This window comes from Marmota monax, unplaced genomic scaffold, assembly GCF_021218885.2.
Source record: "Marmota monax isolate L192 unplaced genomic scaffold, Marmota_monax_Labrador192_F-V1.1 WCK01_AAM20220418_F8-fsc00027, whole genome shotgun sequence".
NCBI classification, from domain to species: domain Eukaryota; kingdom Metazoa; phylum Chordata; class Mammalia; order Rodentia; family Sciuridae; genus Marmota; species Marmota monax.
In genome coordinates, this window is record NW_026694617.1 from 3186190 (window position 1) to 3208254 (window position 22065).

General features: G+C 33.9%; 1 long non-coding RNA gene across 1 annotated transcript in view; it reads right to left on the reverse strand.

Moving 5' to 3' along the window:
• LOC124077957 (uncharacterized) overlaps positions 1-22065 on the reverse strand; it is a 133187-nt gene that overhangs the window by 84646 nt on the left and 26476 nt on the right. Inside the window, exon 2 of the long non-coding RNA XR_006846770.2 lies at positions 10034-10188. This is a non-coding gene — a long non-coding RNA (uncharacterized LOC124077957). The remainder of the gene's footprint in view (positions 1-10033; positions 10189-22065) is intronic.

Here is a 22065-nt window from a genome sequence, read left to right on the forward strand (position 1 = left end):
TATCAATATAGTTGCTGAAAGAGAAAAAATGCGAGCTAATTTGGTAGTTATTGATGATATACAAAAACAAGATGATGTTGATTTGAACTAAGGAATAGGAATGGTTAAAAAATTGATTAGGAGGGGAAGACAGGGGATATGGGGATAAGAAAGATAGTAGAATTAAACAGACATTATTACTTTAAGTATGTATATGTGACTGTATGACCAATGTGATTCTACAATATGTATACTCAGAAAAATGAGAAATTTATATCCCATCTATGTATGATATATCAAAGTATATAAGTGCATTCTACTATCATGTATAAAACAAATTAAAACAAATAAATTTTTTTTTAGAAAAAAATGGATTAGGGGTGCAACTTAATGCACTTACAATAAAATGTTTCCTGTGGCATAGTCTAGTCCCTGCAATACCTGGCCATTTTCTCCCACCTCTTTCTTCTATTCTTGTTCCACTGATATTTTCCTTCCCCCTAAAATGACAAAATTTTTCCAGTCTTTGAAACTTTGGGCTTGCTATTATCTTCATTCTTTGAACTCATGTGGCTACCATTCTTGTTCTACCATAGCTCATCGCCACCTCTTATCCCAGATTCTTATTTCATCTCTGTTTTTTGAATATGACTATTTATTACCATTTAATATTTGTAGTATATTTGTGTTATTGATTACTTGTGTTTGACTTTTTTTTCTGTTTCTCCAACCACTAAATGTGTCATGATCTTTTAATAGTATAGAATGATCTGGTTTATTTCTATTTCTCCCTTATCCAGAATAATATCTGCTATGTTTAATTGTTTAAAGAATATTTGTCATAAGAATAAAAAACATTCACAGGCCCTGGTTAAAATATTGATATAGAAAACATTAAAGGTGATTCTCATTTTTTTGGTGAGACTATTTGGGTGCATAGTAAAAACATGGGAGATTGGGAAGAATGGGAAATGAGCTGTTTTATTTGGCACATGAGACAGAATTAGATCTCTGTTTTAGGTGCTATAACAAAACAAAACAAAAATCCCTGACAATAACTATGTAGAGGAGGAAAAAAAAATGTTTTGGTTCATGGTTTCAGAGGATTTAGTCCATAGTTGGCTGGTTTCCTTGCTCTGGGCCCACATAAGGCAGAACATTATGATGGAAAAATATGGTGAAGAAAAGTTTCTCAGCTTATGGCAGCAGGGAAGCAGAAAGAGAGAAAAAGGCATGAACTCCTCCAGGGAATTCCCCCTCCAGTGACCTACTTCCTTCAACTGGGTTCCCACTTCTGGAAGTTCATTGAGCTATCAGTCTATTTGATGGATTAATCCACTGATAAGTGTAGAGCCTACATAATTCAACTATTGCCTGAAAACCCTACCTCTGATCATGACTGCATTGGGGACCATGCTTTCAATACAATGCAAGACATTCCAGATCCAAACAAAAACAGATGCTCTGTAAGATTTCTAAGACTTCCATGACAAAGTCGTCAAAATAGGTGACTTATCAAAAGAGCAATTTATTCCCTCATTGACCTTGAGGCTAGAAGTCTAAATTGAGTTGTTGACAGAATTAAGTGAGACAGGACAGGAGAGGTATGTCATTTAGAGAGGGGACTATGAGACAGAAAACTGGCTTCTGCATATCCTAAATTTCAATGGCAACTAAGATCCAATATAAAGAACCAAAGGTAAGAGGCATGGATGATAGATAACCATGGGACCAAACATCTAAGCTGAGAATAACTGATGAAATGTAAAAAGAAGAAGGAGGAGGAGGAGGAGGAGCAGGAGGAAGAGGAGGAGGAGGAGATGCAATGTGTGAGCAAAGCACAAAAAGAGGATGCAAGTGCTTTAATTTAATCATGACTTTCAAGAATCTAGTTTTGTTAGTATTTCATATAAGCAAAGTCATTCCAGTGTGGCCCAGTGGGTTTAGCACCTAGACTTTCCAAGATTCCTACATAATAGGGAACTGACATTTCTACAGTCCTCTTAAAAAGATCTTACCAGTACAGTAAACAGTGGATTCTGTATCCCCATATCACATATAAGAAAGAAACTTAGATGTTGAGAATATGTTTTTAGGGTAATGAGAAATTTCACAGTAGTATTTCAGCTCCACTGCAGGCTTTCTCAGCAGGAAAACCTTATGTTCAACTAAATTAAGATGATTATGCTGCTGCAGAGTGTTCACCATTGCCTTGAGACCAGGGAGGCAACCCTATAAACAGAAGAGAGCACCATCACAAAATCAAAATGCTAATGCTAATGTCTGAAAAGATTTAAGAATTTGGTGAGATAGAAATTCCAATATGGTGCTGGATATGCACTTTTCATTCTGAGATCCGCCCATAAAGATTGGTCCATGTCTGATAAAGGGAGAAAGAGAACTGCAAATTAGGTCAGGGTATTCTGGTATTCTTTAACATCAACACAGCAAATAGGGCTGCAAAAATATATTTGGTATTAAGTAAGTTTGGCTGGTATCCCTTCCTTTTTCTTTGAAGTGGTTCTAAATTAGAGTGTCCTCATTAGCCTGGATGAGTGAAGATTCTACCACATCAGAGATACTCAGTTATTCATTCATATATGTGTTTATTTTTTCATTGTTTATTTTAAATTTTTTGGTTAAAGGAGAATCCGCTTCATTACTCAAGGATCAATTTTATTATTTTATCATCACATGGGGAAAATGTCCTTCCACCAAAATTGTCTGTCTTTCATTTCTTATATTGCATTATCAGGCTCACTAACAGTTTTAATCTAGGAGTTTAGACATGGCTTATTGTTATGGTTTGGATGTGTGGTTCCCTCAAAAAGCTCACGTGTGAGACAATGCAAAAAGGTTCAGAGGAGAAATGATTGGGTTGTGAGAGTCTTAATTCAATCAGTGATTTAATTCCCTGATAAGTATTAACTGAGTGGTAACTGAACTGGTAGGATATGGCTGGAGGAGGTAGGAATTGGGACATGGCTTTGGGTATATTTTTGTATTTGGTGAGTAGAGTCTCTCCCTGCTTTCTGATCTCCTTGATGTGAGCTGCTTCTCTCCACCATACTCTCCTGCCATGATGTTAAGCTTCACCTCCATCACTGAGGAATGGAGCCAACCTTCCATGGACTAAGACACCTGAAACCATGAGCCCTCAAATAAACTCTTCCTCCTCTATAATTGCTGGTCGAAATCCTCTAGTCACAACAGTGAAAACACTAACTAAAACACTTATACTTTCAACTTACAAATTTTGAGACTTTAACCCTCATCCTATCATTACCATAAATTGCTTCTTATATCAAATTTGGATTTTCACATATTATCTATTGAACAGATATTTGCACAATCTTTTGATAGTATTTATCTCTAAACTGTTCAATTAATAAGAGAAGACATCTCAGAGAATGATATTGGACAGAGTGTTTAATTTTCAGGGCTCATATTGAACAACTGAAACAAAGAAAACAATAGTACTTCAGATTGTAATGGTAACTGAATCAATTTACTAAAGAGCAATTAATCTGGCACTTCAAAAATACTAAAATGGGCACCCTCAGCTACCTTGGTGTGTTCCTTTTTTGCAAATAAAAATGAACAATTTGAATTTCATAAGAAACTTACCTTATTTTTCAAGACTTTATTTTCTTTTATTTTCTATTTTTCAAAAATGAATGTAATAGAGAAAAATAGAACTCTGCTGTATCTGTCAGCAGAACTCAAAACACAATTAAAAACTATACCAGCCAGGCATGGGGGGTGCACACCTATAATCCCAGTGGCTCAGGAGGCTGAGTCAGAAGGATCATGACTTCAAGGCCAGCCTCAGCAATGGCAAGGCACTTAGCAACTCAGTGGACCCTGTCTCTAAATAATATGTGCAATAGAGGTGGGGATGTGGCCATTGGTTGAGTGCCCCGAGTTCAATCCCCAGTACCAAAAAAAAAGTATACCAGATGTTAAATATTTTAATTTTTTTTCCTAAAAGGTGCAAGGTATAATTAAAGAGTGAGAATCAAAATACATAAGTGATACATGATCCAACTGCAATGAGTATCCCTGGTAGCTAGAATATATTCACCCAATACACCTGTAAAAATGAGCCAGAGTTTCTTAGGGAAATAACAGATTCTAGATGGAGGGTAAAAATGTGTAAACTGAGCAGTGGCAAAAATCAAAGAAGCCAAAAGTCAAAGAAAGTACCAACAATGAGATTTCTGACCAAGGATTCAGTAAACACTTTGAGCCTACCATTGGTCAGATGTGCATTACTTTGAGAACCAGTAAGAATATGGATTGCAGGAAATTGTTCTAATGTAGTTCATACATAAAATTAAAATGATACCAAAAATAAAACTAAAATATTAAAGTTTGTTGATCAGCTTTGGAAGATGGTAGATAATCAAATGATTACACAGCAAAAAATAAGCAAAGAATCAATGTCTATTTTTTCCTGTATGAACTGCCTGCTAGTGCAAATAATTGATGAAAGTTTCTCTTTATAAAACTCTTTGTTAAGACATAAAAGTAGAATTAAAACATTATAATTAACCTCCATTGACTTAAATGAGCCAGGTAATGGGGATACACACACACACACACAGTCTCCTGATAGAAGTATAAAACCCCAAAATATCAAACTTGAGTTTGAACAGTTCTCTATCATTAACTATCATTTTGTAGGCTATACAGAGAGAACTTATATTGCAGGGCTGTAAAAAGCAACATCCACACTACAAAAGGAAAACATCTACATAAAAATGAACTGTTTTCTTTTAAAATATTTCAAAGAATAAAGGTAGGGAGAGACTCTACAGATAAAATAAAGACTTGAAAGACCTATCAACTCTTCAAAATCTGTGGACTTGATATGGACCTCAATTTGAACGAATTGCAATAAAATAAAAGACTACCAGGGAAATGTGAGTGACATTAAGAAACTACTAATAATAATACTAAAAATGCTAAATAACAATACCAAAAAATTGGGACATAAAAATGGTAATATAATAAAATAAAAATATAATTATATTACTTAAAAATTAGTATTCTTTTAAAGATCTTCTGGAGATACATGCTAAAATATTTATAGATGAATAAATGTCTGGGAGTAGCTAATGGGTGAGGTGTAAAGGAAATAAGAGCTGATAATTTCTGAAGCTGAGTGGTGAGTTTTTGACAATCCATTAAACCATTGCTTTCAGTTTTTGGTATGATTGACTTTTTCATAATAAAGAGGTGATAATTGATGACATCCAATAATCCAAATGTAGATTTAAGTGCAGTTTCCTAGACCCTTTATAGGAATACTGGCTATATAGCAATTTTAGCAAAAGAAAACCAAGCAGTTCATTAAATCTTTATTGGGAAAGTTTTAAGAAAATTGGTAAGACAACATCATAACCTCCTGCCACTCAATCCTTTACAAAATTGCCATCAACCCCACTTTTCAACCACACATTTAAAGAGGTTTTCTATCTGTTTCAGGTCACATTAAAGAACCTTAAAGGGCTAGAATGTATGATAATAAAGTATATCAAAAAACAAATGCTTATACTTAATGCTTACCTACTTAATTATTATCATTATTATTTATCAGTATTTTATCAGTATTTTATATCAATATATTTTATCAGTATTATGAACTGCCTGTTAGTACAAATAATTGATGAAAGTTTATCTTTATAAAACTCTTTGTTAAGACAAAGTAGAATTAAAACATTATAATTAACCTCCAGTGAGTTAAATTAGCCAGGTAATGGGGACACACACACACACACACACACACACACACAGTCTCCTGATGGAAGACTTAAAACAAAAAATTAAGCATTTATACAAGTAATTAAGAATAGGATTGTTCTCTAATTATCTTGAAAAAGTATTCACATTATAACATTAAAATCTATTGTTTGATTTTCACGAATTTCAATTCTATATATCTTCAAGACCATAATGTAGTAAATGAAACTATCATACATGTAATAAAGGTCTAAATAAAGGTTGATCCTTGACACAATTAATTGCTTTCCAAGAAGTTTGTTTGAAGAAACTGGAAAGTCAGATGAAGATTAGTATATACTATTTCATCACAATATTATTTAAATAATAATATTTTAAAAATCAGAGTTTTCAAGGATAGCTACATAATTAAGTTATATCTCCTCATGGGGGAGTATTTTATAGTGTTGGGGAAATCTAACTTAAAACAAAGTTTTCAACCCAGAAATACTCTCAGCAAGGTAGTAGAAGAAAATGAAACTTTTATTATTGAATAAACATTAGACTGTGGTGCACATTGCTGACAATCTAACAAGAGATTACCAAAAGAGAAAGAAATCTCACCCATTTTTGTAGCCAAGCAGATACAAACCATTACATATATGTTTTAAGATACACAGTAATGAATCCTCAAGCAAAATACCTTCACAGCACAATTTCTCACAACCATAGTTCATGCTAAATTTACCTGGAAGTTGGGTTGATCCTCTGCATTCTCTAACTGACTGTATCCAGAAGAAAAGCTCCCAATTTCCAACAGAAAGGAGAAGATGGATGCTATTTTCAAAGATAGCTCATGGTACTGGAAAAAGACATTCCTAAGTCATAAAACTGACAAAAAGCCTATCTTGTTTTTTAAAGGATTTATACATAGTTTAAAGAGAGGAGAAAGTATTTACCATGACAGTTTTCTAGAGTAAATGCATTACAAGAAAGGAGGGAGGAAAATCTCTTCCCAGTGATGCTGGAAGCATCACAATACTGAACCTCAAAGTATATTACAGAATTACAGTATTAGAAACAGCATGGTACTGGCAAGAAAATAGACATGAAAATAATGGAATAGAATAGAGATAAACCTATATAGATATAATCATTTGATAATCAAGAAAGTTTCCATATATTGTACAAAACTTAACAAATGTTTCTAAGAAAACTTAATATTCATATGTAGAAGAATGAAAATTGATTCCTATCTCTGACCTTACATAAAAGCCAAACCAAAATGGATCAAAGACATAGGTACTAGACCAGAAACTCTGCAACTGTTAGAAGAATATGTGAGCTCAACACTCCAATATACTGGCACGGGCATCAGCTTCCTTAAAAGAGTCCTAAAGCTCAAGAAATAAAACCAAGAATCAATAAGTGGAATGGCATCAATTTAAAATGCTTCTGAACAGCAAAGTAAACATTTAAGAGTAAGAAGAGAGACCCTACAGAATGGGAGAAGATCTTTGTCACCTGCTCCTCAGGGAATTAATATCTAAAATATATAAAGAAATAAAAAACTTTACACCAAAAAGAAAGAATAAAGACATACAACCCATTTAATAAGAAAATAAAATAACTAAAGAGACACTTCTTGAAAGAAATATTACAAATGATCAATAAATATATGAAAAAGTGTTCAACATTTCTAGCAATCAGGGAAATGCAAATCAAAACTACACCCAGTTTTCATCTCACTCTAGTCAGAAATGCAATTATGAAGAACACAAACACAAATGTTGTTGAGGATGTGGGTAAAAGGGAACACTCATATATTGTTGGTGGGACTGCATACTAGTACAACCACTCTGGAAGGCAGTATAGAGTGATCTATGTATCTCACTCCTTGGTATATTTTTAAAAAATATAAAATCAGCATAGTGTAGGGATAATGCAGACACATCAATGTTTATGGCAGCACAATTCACACTAGCCAAGCTACAGAACCAGCTTGTGCTCATCAACAGATGACGGTATAAAGAAAATGTGATATATATATACATATATATATATATATATATATCCATATATATATGATGATATCTATAATGAACTAATAATTTTTTTTAAATACCTTTGTTCATTTTTAACAGTGATAATTAAGCCTCATTGGGTTTTTTTGCTTTTATTTGTCTTTATAGTAGTTATCAAAAGTATGGTAAACTAATATATGATAATGATATGGTAATGTGTTTAAATAAATGTTAACAGAAAACTAGGGTTTCTTATGATCAGACATAGATGAGAATGGAGACCATCATGCTATGTAAAATAAGTAAGACCCCAAAAGTGAAGGGTCTGATGTTTTCTTTCCTATGTAGAAACTAGACCCCTGAAAAAAGCAAAAGTTTTAAAAAAGAAAAAGCCAGGGGATCCCATGAAAACAGAAGAGACACCAGTAAATTAGAGGTAGGGGACCGAAGGGGAAGGACTGGCAAAGGAAAGAATGAAGGAATGAATCTGACCAATTGTAAATAAACTGTAAACAAATACAAGATCAATAGAGTAAAGAAAAGAGAATAGGGGGAGAAGGGAGGGAAGGGAAAATGGAAGCACTGGGAATTGAATTGGAGCAAATTACATTTTGGGCTTATAAAATTATGTCAAAATGAAGCTCAATATTATCTATATCTATAATGAATAAATAATCTTTTAAAAAAATCTCTTCCCTCATTTTTAACAGTGATAATTAAGCCTCCTTTTTTTGTTTTTACTTGTCTTTATGATAGTTATCAAAAGTATGATATGCAAATATATGATAATCCTATGGTAATGTGTTTAAATAAATGTTAACCAAAAATTATTTTCAAATTTATGTATGTATTTTATACCAAAACAAAATCTATCAGTGTAAAGATGGTATTGACATATGATCTCTATATTTTGGGAATTGTTTTTCATTTCATTGTATGCTAATAGCTTTAAAGTAATATTAAATAATTTTACTAAGTTGAAGATACAACATAAAGAATAAAATGAAAAGTAATGTCTTAGATAGTTTTTCTACTCTATATTGTACTAATATGTTCATTATGTACAGGTATTAAATCTATAATCTGATAGTAATGCATATTTTTAAAGAAAAATTAATTTTGATATCCCTCTCAAGTTTAAAGGAATGCTGAATCAAAGATACAGTCAATAATACAGAACATTTATACTCTTTGATTTAATAATTTCACCCAAGATGTTGATAAACCACTATTGTTTTCACTAAGTATTTGTCTTGAAATAAAACTATTCAGAAATTTTTTTTTGGGAAAAAAAGTGTTTGGAGTGATAAAATTGCTCTGGAACTAGAAAGTGGTGATGACCTTATCAAATTAGAATGGTATGAAATATCACTGAATTTTACAATTGGTAAATTTAATGTTGTGTATGCATTGCCACAGTAAGAAAATAAAGCTACAATAAAGAAAAGACATCTGTAAAAAGACTGCTTCTATTTAGGTATTTTAAAAATCAAGCAATAAAAGAGGATAGAAAAGCATATATATATACACTTCACATATACACTTGCAATAAATAACTATGGACATTAGTTTTAGACCTTCCATAAAATTTGATGTATGAATGAAAGGAGAGATAAAATCAGTAACATTCAGTCTATTTTTAGTATGAAAGTAAAACAAGACTTAGAAGAATTAAGAGAAAATATAGCAACATTGATTTTGCAAGTTTTACTTTCTTTCCCTTTCTTTTTTTAAGCTACTCTTAAGCAAGGCAATCTCAGTACTTTTCTCATCTGAGCATGAAATGACATTAATGATATTGCATTTCATGTGCTAGAATTATCTGAAACAGAACTCCCAGCTTCAGGGATGTAATTATGTAGCAACTGGCCCGTCTCCACTGTGCTCAGCCTAACTATCCACAGGGCAGTGGCCCTCTATTATAGCATACTTTAGAATCTTCCCATACAATAGTCTTGGAGGATTGAAAATTCTATGTATTAAGTTGCTAATATTTTTACCACAAAAAATATAACTGGCCTTTGTTGTTCTCCTAGACTCATATTTGGAAAAACAATGTTTCTAAGAAATGAAATAAAATGAGTAGACTTTACTGCTTGTAATTCTTCCTTTTATATGAATTATCTCATTTCCATTTATACAAATCAATTTGTTTGGACAATTTCAATATCTATTTTCGTTTTCATGCTGTAGTTCCATAATAAACCTAAAACTTTGTCTGGCACTAAACCATGTTAGGTTATCTCACTTGATTTTCCAAATACATTAATGTGTTAGGTAGATAAGACAGACATTATTGTCCTTACCTTATTTATCTTTTCCAGAAGAAACAATCTCAGATCTTCTATTCAGCACTTCCAAGGCCCAGTTCTAATTGCAAGACACTTCTTGTTTGTTCTTACTTGATTCTGTAAGAAACATTTCGCCTCCTAAGAAATAACATGCACTTATCTCTGGAAATCTAGAAAACAGAGAACAACATCAAGAAATTGCCGTTCAGTATGAATCTCATTGCTTTGAAAGTAAGTTAATTTTTAGAAGAATCACATTTTCAGTCTTTGTAGATTATCCTAGAGAGTTCAAAATTTAAACCTATGGTATGCAAAAATCAAATCTTTTTCTCACCCAATTCAGGATCAAAAATGTCTCAGATAAATATTCAGTCAGTTCAAAATTTAAGTCACTCTTAAAATATTTCCCTCCCTTAATCCTGAGGTGTTTTTTTATTTGTTTGTTTGTTTTTATTTGTTTGTTTTGGGGGGTACCAGGGATTGAACCCAGGGGCACTTAACCACTGAACCACATCCCCAACCCTTATTTATATTTTGTCTGGAGACAGGGTTTCACTAAGTTGCTTGTGGCCTAGCTAAAATTGCTGATGCTGGCTTTGAACTCACAATCCTCCTGCCTCAGCCTCCCGAGCTGCTAAGGTGTACACCTAAGGTAGTTTTTGAGCTCAGGAGTAAATGTTACCTATTTTTTTGTGTGTGTAGTAGTTGAAATTGTGAAAATTTTTCCTATTTCCAGTGGCTTCCTCCAACTTTCAGGTGAAGGATAGCTCATTTCTCCTGCAAATACCTAGTGCACAGCAGCTAACACAATTCCTAGACTGCCCTCCTGGCCACTTGTAGGACACACTTGAATCTCTCTTCCCAGAAAGTTAATCAATTTGACACTTGATCCATCTACTAGCTCTAGTACAACTGTTGTGGGGACAGATCAGGCTAGGCACTGAAGATAGCAGGAAACAGTTTTATTTGGCTGCAGCCAGGTTCAGAGGACACAGCTTTTGCTGAAATCAATCAATCCCCTGAACCCCAAGTTCAGGTAGTTTCAGAATTTTATACCCAGCATGTAAGGGGAGGGGCTCAGAAGTTCACAATATTCAGAAGTTCACATAAAAGCAGTATTTTTCTTTCACTGTTCTGGGCAAGTTAATCCTTCAAGGATAATACCCGAGAAGGGGAGAGCTTCTTCTCCCCTTTCTTTCCTCCCCCTGCCAGCTGTTACCATGGAGCCCAATTGGTAATTTCTCTTACCTTAGAAATGTAGACATCTCTATGAAGCCCCAGCTCAAGTCCAGAGGCCTTGTTTCCATATTTCTACAAACTACTATACTGGAAACATGTTTGTGAAAAACAGGTAAGAGGGTGTCCAGCACCTGGAGTGCTGATTTCTTGCCAGCCAGTGGCCAAGTAAAATAGGGCAACATGAAAATAGAAAGTTTATCGACATTGAACTCTTTTGTAGAGACTCTTTTGATGACAGTCTTAAAATCAACCATGGTGAAGATTTCTGGAGAAGACCAGTTAAGACTTTTCTGTGGAGAAAGGGAGTGCCACTATACAACCACATCCACCATCTGGGTTTTCCACCCCTGTCTTAAGCAACAGGACAAATATTGTCTTCCACTGGGTCACCTAACAAATTCTAGACCTCTTCCTCTAGATGTCCTTATGCAATCACACTATCTCTTGACTGCTCCTTAAACTCCTGTTGGCTGATGTTTTCTCTCAAAGGCTTGGCTTTTTCTTATCTATGTCCTTAGAAATAAAGAGCAATGTCCCTCTAGATTCTAGAATTTTCCCAAATATTTCTGATGGTTTCAACCCAAATCCTTGTGTGGTGCAGAATACTCCTATGAAATAAAATAGTCTTAGTTGCTTCTCTTCCTCAATTCTGCCTAGAAGAGCATCTCTCTACCCTTTTCTCCCTTACTGCCTTTATATCATATACAAACAGTCCTCACTTTGCATAGATGTATGGTAACATAAAGTTACTAGGCAAACCCAAATCACACAAAGCACTATTAAGAATCAAAGGGAAAACTACTTTGCTCTTTGACCCTTTCTTTTTAGGGAGGGATCTGAAACCAGGAATACTTCACTACTCAGCTACATCCAGAATTCTTTCTAAATTATTTTTAAAATTTTGAGACAGGGTCTCAGTAGGATACCCAGACAGGCCTTGAAAATGAGATCCTCCTGCCTTCACCTTCAGAGTTACTGGGATTACAGGTATGCACCACTGTGGCTAGTTTCTTCATCTATACAAATGTATATCAAAAATTTTAACTGTTCTTGTTGTCGATTATAAATGCATAGAAGATGACAAGAACAGTAAAGCTGTTGATTATTTAACACAGCATATTTGAAAATGTTAGAAACATTAAGAATTATTTTATTTCTTTGTTAAAAAAATTGAGTAATTTGACCAGATTGTCTTCTTTTCCTTATATAACTTATGATTACTGAGAATCTTTACTATACTTTCAAAGTTGTATATTCCTTTCTAAGTTTGGAACAGTATCAACATTTTCTCCTTTTGATCTTCAATGTCATGAAATATCCTCAATAGTCCTTTTCATGTAAAGGCTTTTGCTATTATCAATTTCTCTAGGACAGCTTTATCCTTTATGTGAAAACCACTTTCCTTTTTTGTGTTGGTAAAGTCAATTTAACTCTGTTGCAATAGCTGGTACCTAAATTCTCTTGCAGTGTCAACATGGTAGCTGTGTCAATGTACCCATAGTCAGGCCCTGCTTCTATAACTCCATTCACTTTCAAATAAGATTTTTCACTTCCAGAAATATCTTTTTTGTTTGTTTGTTTGCTTGTTTTTTAAAACTGCATTTTTATCTTTGTTGGGCAGTTTCACCCTTTTATTATACATTTCTGTAAAACATTAGATGAATTTATCCCCAGGCAGAACATACAGCTGCATGTTTTGCTATCTGCACATGAGCTAGCAGTTGCATAATGCCCAATCCCTGTCAGGCTTTCAAGGATGTGATTGGTAATGAATATGTTAGTCAACTTTTTGTCACTGTGACCAAAACACCTGACATGAAAAATTCAGATGGAAGAAAAGTTTCGTTTGGGCTAGTGGTTTCAGAGGTTAAATGCTTGGTCAGCCAAATCCATCTCTTTGGGCCCAAGGTGAGGTAGAACATCATGGCAGAGGGTATGGGGAGGAGCACAGCTCACCTGATAGTGACTGGAAAACAGAAAGACGATACTGAGGGGAAGATGAACCTTCTAGGGCACAGTCTCAGATATCTGCCTCCACTAACCACACCCCACCTGTCTACAGGTGAATATTAGTTCATTCAAACTAGGATAGATTAATGCCTTACAACTCCCATAATCCAGTCAATTCCCCTCTGAACATTCCTGAATTAAAACAGGAGATTTTAAGGGACACCTTATATGCAAACCATAACAATGCACTACTGTTATATAAGATTTGTAGACTTAAGAACTAGTGGTGGAGCTGATGTTTGGTAATCATCCATAACTAATTATGCTATGGTGATTGAAATTTAAAACATGTTATTGGGGAACTGGTGTTACTTAACTAAACTACAGTACCTGGAATTCATTTCTCTGCTCTTCTTTCCCCAGGTGATCCTTCAGTCTCCTGTTTCCTGAAGGTGCAGGTAAACAGGGGCTGTAGAAAAGAAACTGAACTACTAAAAAGGGGGAAATCATTAGGAGGTAGTTTAAAAATATTGACTTTATAATTGAAATGTTATTTATACATGCGTATTCATATATAATAAGCATGTATAAATAACATTTCAATTATAATATATAATATATATAATTCATATATAATAATTTTCATATTACCAACATTTAACAACCTGGTTTTATGAGTATATAATAGATCATCAAATAATAGCTACATTTTACTGAGTGTTCCTATATACTAGACAATGTTCCAAATGCTTGTAGTATTATATAATTGAATGTCCTCAATATTTTTAGTTAGGTATTATTATTACCCACATTCCAAAAATGAGAAAACTAAGGTACAAAGAGTTTAAATTAATTAGGAAAGCTGGAGAGATCATAAGTCAGAGTCTATGACTGGAATTCAAGCAACCTAATTCTAGTGCCTAATCCACTGTTCTACTAGGTTATATTTCAATATTTTTCAATATTATTTATTCATTCTGCACCCTTTTTGGGTATTTAGACTTTGGCATTTTTCTGTTTTCTTTGTACAGAGATCTTGTATACATTCATGTTTTTTTAACAAAAAAATCCATAACTTTAATTATTGTATCAAATTTTTGTTTTTTTTTTAAGTTTTAAAGTTGAATTTTTCAAATCCCCCCTGAAAACATTTATGCCAATTTCCATTTCCATAAGCAATGCATTAGATTGCCTATTTATAAAATTCTCACCAAATAGCATATTTGAATATATCTTTACCAGATTTGTATTTCTTTTGTCAATTACTATTATTATTCTTTGTCTGTTTTTATTGACCCTTTTAAAAATTATTAGCATGCTTTTATACACCAATGATAATCAACTCATGTCACCTGTTGGATGTGTTCTAGAAATTTTAAGCAAGACTTAAATTAACTCATGCAGTATTTATAGGAAAATTGTTGATTTTGCATATTCATTTAGTTACTGCTCTTTTTCCTGCATGAGGCAGAAACATTGTGAAAATAGCATAAAATGAGAGTTGTTATGAAAGGACAGCAATGCTAATGAGTTTAGAATTCATTATGGTATCATACAGGTTTGCTTTAAAATTCCATATATAAAGTAAAATTAGAATTATGCAGAGTAGTTTAAGAACTCAAAACTTCTGAGCAGAACTACAAAGGAATAAAATGGAGAATCTGTAACCAAACTAAGGAACAAAATCAGAACAAAACTTGCAGCAGAGTTGTGATTTAATGCTGGATGATAAAAATGAGGGTCAGGGACTAAGGCAGATGTGTATTGACAGGCTGGAGGTGAGGGTCTAATGATTATGCTGAAGCCTCCCCAAATTAATCATATCACACCCAATCAATAAGAGAGATGAGGAATAGCAAAAATAGCATTTATATAGATTTTACATATTAGTAAACCAGATGAAGAGGTGGCACAATCAGGTGACTTGTTTTTATAATGCAAAGTAAGCCATTTAGGCTGAGAATATTGACGTGCACTATTTTTTAAGAATTTTGGTTCATCTACCTTCAGGGCAGAGTCTTCCTTGCATGATGAACCCTGGAAGCCATATTAATACTTGCTATCTGATTACGCAATAGTATAATACGTCCACTGCCACCTCCTTTCAATTGCTGATTCTCTTTGGACATTAATCTTTCCAGCCTCAGATTTTATTTATACTGTATGGATAATATTTTAATTGTGTGAATGTCAGAAAATACAATAAATATCACAGGGAAATTGACAGAGAGGAGGATTCCAACTGGGGAGGCAATACATAATATACTTGGAAGGCTTTAGAGTTCCAGATTTTGATTTCTAAAATGATACATCCTTGCTTTGATGGGTACAAGATAAAGTTAATAACTGACCTAAATTAGTCACTTCCAAGCCAATTTATCTCAAAGTACATTTCTTTGTACTCTCATCACAAAAGAGATGTAATTGTAAAACTTAAATTAATTTTGGTATACTTATGTGTCAACTTTTTCTTTCCTCTCTGTCATGATAAATGGAGCACTGATTCTTAAAAGCTTTCCTAATCTATCTGCACACACATATTGACCAGAATTCAAAAGCTGCTGCTAATTTCTTCCTTGCACTATGCTACAAAGTTCACTTCCTCAGATTTTTAAAAATATCTAATAATGGGCTGAGGTTGTAACTCAATGGAAGTGCACTTGCCTAGCATGTTTGAGGCACTGGGTTTGATTCTCAGCACCACATATGAATAAATAAAATAAAGATTCATCAACAACTAAAAAAATTATATATATATATATATATATATATATATATATATATATATATATAGTCTCTCAGTAAGTGATATTTTGGGTCAAAATTAAATGAAAAATTTTGTCTTTTTTTGCCTATAAAATACTCTGAAGAGTGGTCACAAAAATTATTTTTTTTGCCTTGTTAAGTGTATTAAGTAATCTATAATTTAGACTATGAAGGTAGTACTAATTTATACAGTTTATTCATGCAGAAATCACTAAATTACCAATAGCTGAAGAGTCTTACTAAAGCAAGTATATTTTTTAGATATTTTAATTTATTAGTTTATTGTCTTACCAAAACATTGCCCAAAGTAGAAATTGCCATTCAAATCAGCATAGTCTGAAATTTTTAGAATTTCAAAAACTTGTATTTACTATCAGTACCATTGAATTGTTTTCAAATTCTCACTTTATGCAGAAGAATATATGTGGTCCCTATTTCATAGCTTAAAGATAATTAGCCTCCAATTTTCACCAGTTATATTTTCACCTGTGCCCCTTGCAAAGTTCAGGAATTTCAGACTTGTCCAATTACTCTGACCCTTCTTTCCAGGTGAATGAAAATGCAAAGCATCTCTTTCCCATAAGAAATTAGCCCATGGCCTACTAACCTCTCAGGTCATATCCCAATAGCTCTTATGCTGTCATTTAAAATGATTTTTCTTATAATAAACCCACAATAGCCTAGTCAGTCATTGTAATATAAAAAAATGACACCGGATGTAGAGGATATTTGCATTGCTGAAGAAAGCCAGAACAAATTCCTTCTGAAATAACACTATAAGCTACATTCATTTATAACATGGGCAATTGCTTGCTCCATTCCTTTTGCAATTTATAATTCTATTCTTGCTCTTATTTATAGGAAAAGGAAAAGATCTTAATAAGTAAAGCTGGAAGAGAACTGAACTGTTGCTTTATTGTTTTTATTGTTGAAGCATCTGGACCATTTCTGCTTTAGTGGCAGAGATATATTTCCTAGGCCCTTCCCCTCTCTTCTCATCCTCACACCCACCAACTGTGGAATAGGCATTTGTTTATGGTATCTTTTGGTTTTGAAAAGCTTTAAAATGTTATAAAAGAAAGAAATGTTACTGATCATAAGAGAAACAGCTAGTTTAGTGACAGAAAGAGAATGGTCCTCTATGTTTTGAGAAAATGTGAGTGGAAGAATGAGAATATATAGAAGCTGAACAATCAAAGATTAAAAAAAAATTAGTTGTCCAGAGAGCTACCCTAGAGGAAAAGTAATGGATGTTTGTGAGCATAATTCACACTATACAAATCAGTAACTGAGAGCAACTTTGGGTTATTTAGAGCTGAGAATAAATTGTTAGAAAACATTTGCATGACTTGACTAAAATGACAAAACATTCCTATTAAAATCATTATTTGGGACTCTAATACATTTTTTAAAAAGAGAGAGAGAGAGAGAGAGAGAGAGAGAGAGAGAGAGAGAGAGAGAGAGAGAGAGAGGGAGAGGGAGAGAGAGAATTTTTATATTTATTTTTTAGCTTTTCGGCAAACACAACATCTTTGTATGTGGTGCTGAGTATCGAACCTGGGCCGCACGCATGCCAGGCGAGTGCGCTACCGCTTGAGCCACATCCCCATCCCTCTAATACATTTTTTGTTCCTTCTGGAAACCTGCTCCATGCAACTATTTCTTAATAAATACTTTTTCTGTAGAGTAATGTTAGAATGCCTATTTTAAATGCCATCTGGATTCTGTGAAACAAATTTCTTATCATTTTCTCAACATTGTCTCCCAAATATCCCCTTTTACCGTACCCAATGATCTACCCTATAGGAACAAAATATTTACCTAATTGAATGATAAAAATAATATGTACAATTATGTTTTTTTCAGAGGTAGCAACAATATGACATCATTTTAACCTCTTTTATTCTGTTTTCATTGTGCTGAAAAGAATCATAGCTAAATCTGGCTAAACTGGTTTCTTCACCTGTGAACAAGCCCATTTATACCTGTTTTGTTCCTTCTTGGACAAATCCTGTCTATTCTTCTTGGATAAATCCTGTCTATTCCTCAAACCTCATTTTCGTAAGCAAGCCTCCTTTAACCACCTCTTGCTATCATCTGCAACCTCTCATTTCAATACCCACATCTGCAATGGACAATTTTCAACCTACATGTGATATATAAATGTAATACCTAGCCTTGTACACAGTTGTCCTGGTATATTGGTTCATTTTACAAATAAAATATTAAAAAACTAAAGGATCAATTTTTTATCTTTAGTTTCTCATGTGAATATACATTATCTCATGAAGAGTTGAGAAGTATATTGCCTACACTAAAACTTACAAATAGAAATATAGGAGCAAACTTAAGGAATAAAGGTTGCCTAGCAATAACATTATCATCTCTTTAAAATTCCATGCATTTTTCTATTAATGGAAACACCCCCATGCCATTTTCTTTTGGTAGGAGATTCATTACTGTTAGGGTCTATAAACAAGTCAAGATGGTGCCTGGCATTTTGCCAGAGGGAGTGGTTTGTAAAGTAAGGCCAGCGATCCATTAAGTGTGGAGATTCCTTATTGTTTGACTGCTGTATCTAGTTTATGTTAATTAAGATAAGCCTTGTGTAATGTATATATACCCCTCCTGTCCTACAATAAATGTCTCCCACTCCTGCTGTATCAATGTACACAAGTTGTTTGTCACACCCCCCCACCCCACCCCCCCGCCTTATATTGCTGCAGCCGGCCTGCGGCACATTACTTACTATTTTTTTATTTTTTATTCACTTTTAATAAACAATTAAAAATTAGATCTATTATCATGCACAACATGAGGTTTTGAAATAAATATTGGGAATACATAACTCAAGCTCATTAACATGCACTATCTTATTTTTGTGGTGAGAACCCTTAAAATCTGCAATTAGTACTTTTGTTATAGAATATAATCAAAATATTGTACAATAGATCTCTTCAACTTATTCAATCTAACTGAAATTTTCTTTTCTTTGACCAACATCTTCCCAAACTTTCTTCAGATCCTGGGAACTCTCTGCTTCTAAGAGATAGATTATTTTAGATTGCATGTGCAGGATCTTGCCTTATTTGTCTTTGTGTATCTAGCTAATTTCAGTTAGTGTTATCTGATTCATCCATGTTGTCACAAATTGATACCACCAGTTACTAGTAAGGAGTTCTGCTTCCTCGCATGTTGAAGTATAACATTAGAGAAGCTCACTGAGGCAAGCATAAATAAAGCAGGATTATTTAAATAAAGCAAATAATTAATAAAGAAAGAAAGAAAGAAGGTTTATATAAAAAGGGGTAACATAGATTTCCCCTTGGTGGTAGAAGGAAGCCATAGCTGGTATCCTGGTATCTCAAGAAGTGAGAATATTCTGCTTTTTTTTTTTTTTTTTTTTAATGTCCTAGGCTTCTTTTGTTCTCCTGCTCTCTTTTTCCTTATCTCTCTCCTTCCTGAAAAGGTGACTAGGCCCAGGAGATGCTCAGGTGGGATGGTCAAAAGGTGAGAAGCAGATGGAAGGGGAAAAGGCCAAATGGAGTGATCTGGGCAGCCCAGAATGCTTTAATTCACCACTTTTACAACTCCCTGTAGGGAGGGACAGTCCCTGGGACTGGTTACCTTAGCAACAGGATGGAGCAGGGGCAGGTTATCTTGATAAAGGTGGAGAACATTTCTATCCTTCTCCAACTTCCCAGACACAAATTGGCCTCCCTGATAGATATGACCTGATTTTCCTGTCTATATTGACTGCAGATCTTTAATGCTGGCTTCAAAATGACCAAATATCCTCCTTTTTTGTGAGGCTGAATAGCATTCCAATGTGTACATAAACCACTTCTTGATGCACAGTTAATGTTAATCTTACATCTTGGCTAATGTGAATATTGCTACAGTCCATGACTACTTTCAACAATAAATGTGAAATTCCCCTTGTATACAAAGCATAGTGGAGAGACGCAGTGATATGTTACAGAGGTGCTCCCCAACCAACTGGGCTCATGTTTTGGTAGGGTATTTTATAGTTTTACCCAATGCAGTGTAAGAATGCTAGCATTTTGGATCATGAATCAAAGATCTTTTCAGAGTACCTCATAAAAATTTCAAAGTTTTGCTTTCTTGAAACAAATATTATGGTAGTCCAAAATAAAAGAATATATACAGTGAGAAAGGAAGGACAAGATTTTAGAGAAGTTAATGCTGCTAATGTTTTAAGAAAAGCTGCAATGTGACTATTATGATTGAAAGACTTTTATTGGTGATGGTGGTGATTTAAAAAAACATAAATCAAGGTTTTTATGATAATTCCCTTCTTGCATATTGAAATTTTGTTTCACCCTCTGTTAGTGTTTGCTACTTGTTTGTTTATGTGAGTGGGGAAGGATAAATTGTTTGTTTTCCTTGGTCATTGTGTTTTCAAGATGTGAAAATTACACCTAAAATCATTTCAGAACCCGTTTACTTTGAGTTGGCAAAGACACAAGAAGAATAGGAGCTTTAAGGTGATCTGCATTCTTGAAGATAATAAAATTCTAAATTTAGTGTCAAGTGCCAATAATAATCATTTTTGCACAGTAGAAGGATTTTGATAACTTCTTTATTTAATTTAAAACTCACAGTAAAAAAAATTCACATTTGGATAAGTAACTTTAAATATTAATCTGAAAGTAGGGAGGAGCTAGGCCTGGTGGCATAAGCCTATAATCCCAGTGGATCCAGAGGTTGAGGCAGGAGGATCACAAGTTCCAGGACAACCTCAGCAATTTAGCAAGGCCTGAAGCAACTTAGCAAGACCCTGTCTCAAAAATAAAAATAAATAAATAAAGGGCTGGGGAGGTAGCCCTGTGGTAAAGCATCTCTGGGATCCATCCTCAATACCCACCCACCCCACCCCACCCCCAAAAAAAAGAAAGAAAGAAAAGTAGGGAAGAGAACACTTAAATTCAAGTTCATTTCTCTCATTCATTCAAAGCCATAAGCATAGATGGTCTTTTTTATTTCCTCTGAAAATAAAAAAGAACAAATAAAGACAACAATGTCAATCAACTATTTGATTGAAAATGTGACAGATATAGTGGTCTGAGGGCATAGCCCAGAGGTAGAGCATGTATTTAGCATCTGGTTGATCCTGGGTTCAATAACCAGCACCCCAAACCCCCAAAATATTAAAGATACCTTTTTCTTAGCTTGGGGTCAGTGTCAGAGTATTTCCAGGAACTCTCAGAAAACTTAACAACTAACATACATAATCCCATTATATAATCAAGGAATTATCAACACATGGCCCTACCCAAGTATTAGAGGTACCAGGAATTTCCTATTCTGCTCCACAGAGTCACCACACAGTAGGGGCATATACTTCCTGTACTACCATGAATCATAAAAAATCTTTATCATGTAAATCTCACACACAAGCATTATGTACTACCTGATAAACAATAGGTACTCAATAAATATTTGGTGAATGGATCTTGACTAGATGGAGGGAAAACAAAACTCCATCCGTGTTCGGCTGGTACATATTCTCTGACCAGTACTTTGATCATTTTCCTCAAAAATTTTTTTGAAAAATTCTCTTTCTTTAATTCTCTGATTTAGCAATACCACTTCTAGGAATTTATCTTAACAAAATAATTGGCAAGTGCTCACTAACATATTCAAAAATATAAACAATATCTAACATTACCAAAATGAAAGTCGTCTACATGTTCAATGATAAAATAACTTGGTAAATAACTTGGAATATTGTATGGCCACAATTTTTTTGTGTGTGAAGAGGTTAATTAATAATGAAGTCACTACCTAAAAAAGAAAACACTGTGGCATGCAAACAGAGAAACTATATCAAACAGTTACCGGCAACACAAACAATCTAAGCTCAAATAAATGTTTAAACAAAAATTTTAGAACTTACATTTCAAGCCAAGTAACAAGTGACCATATAGATCCACATGTACCCCAAACTACTGACTATTCCAGCAAATCACGTAGTTTATACAGCTCACAAGTCCCTGCCCTGAATGTGATTGCTATCTTATGCCATATAACCATTCATAACTATTTTCTGTACCTGAAATTCCATAGGC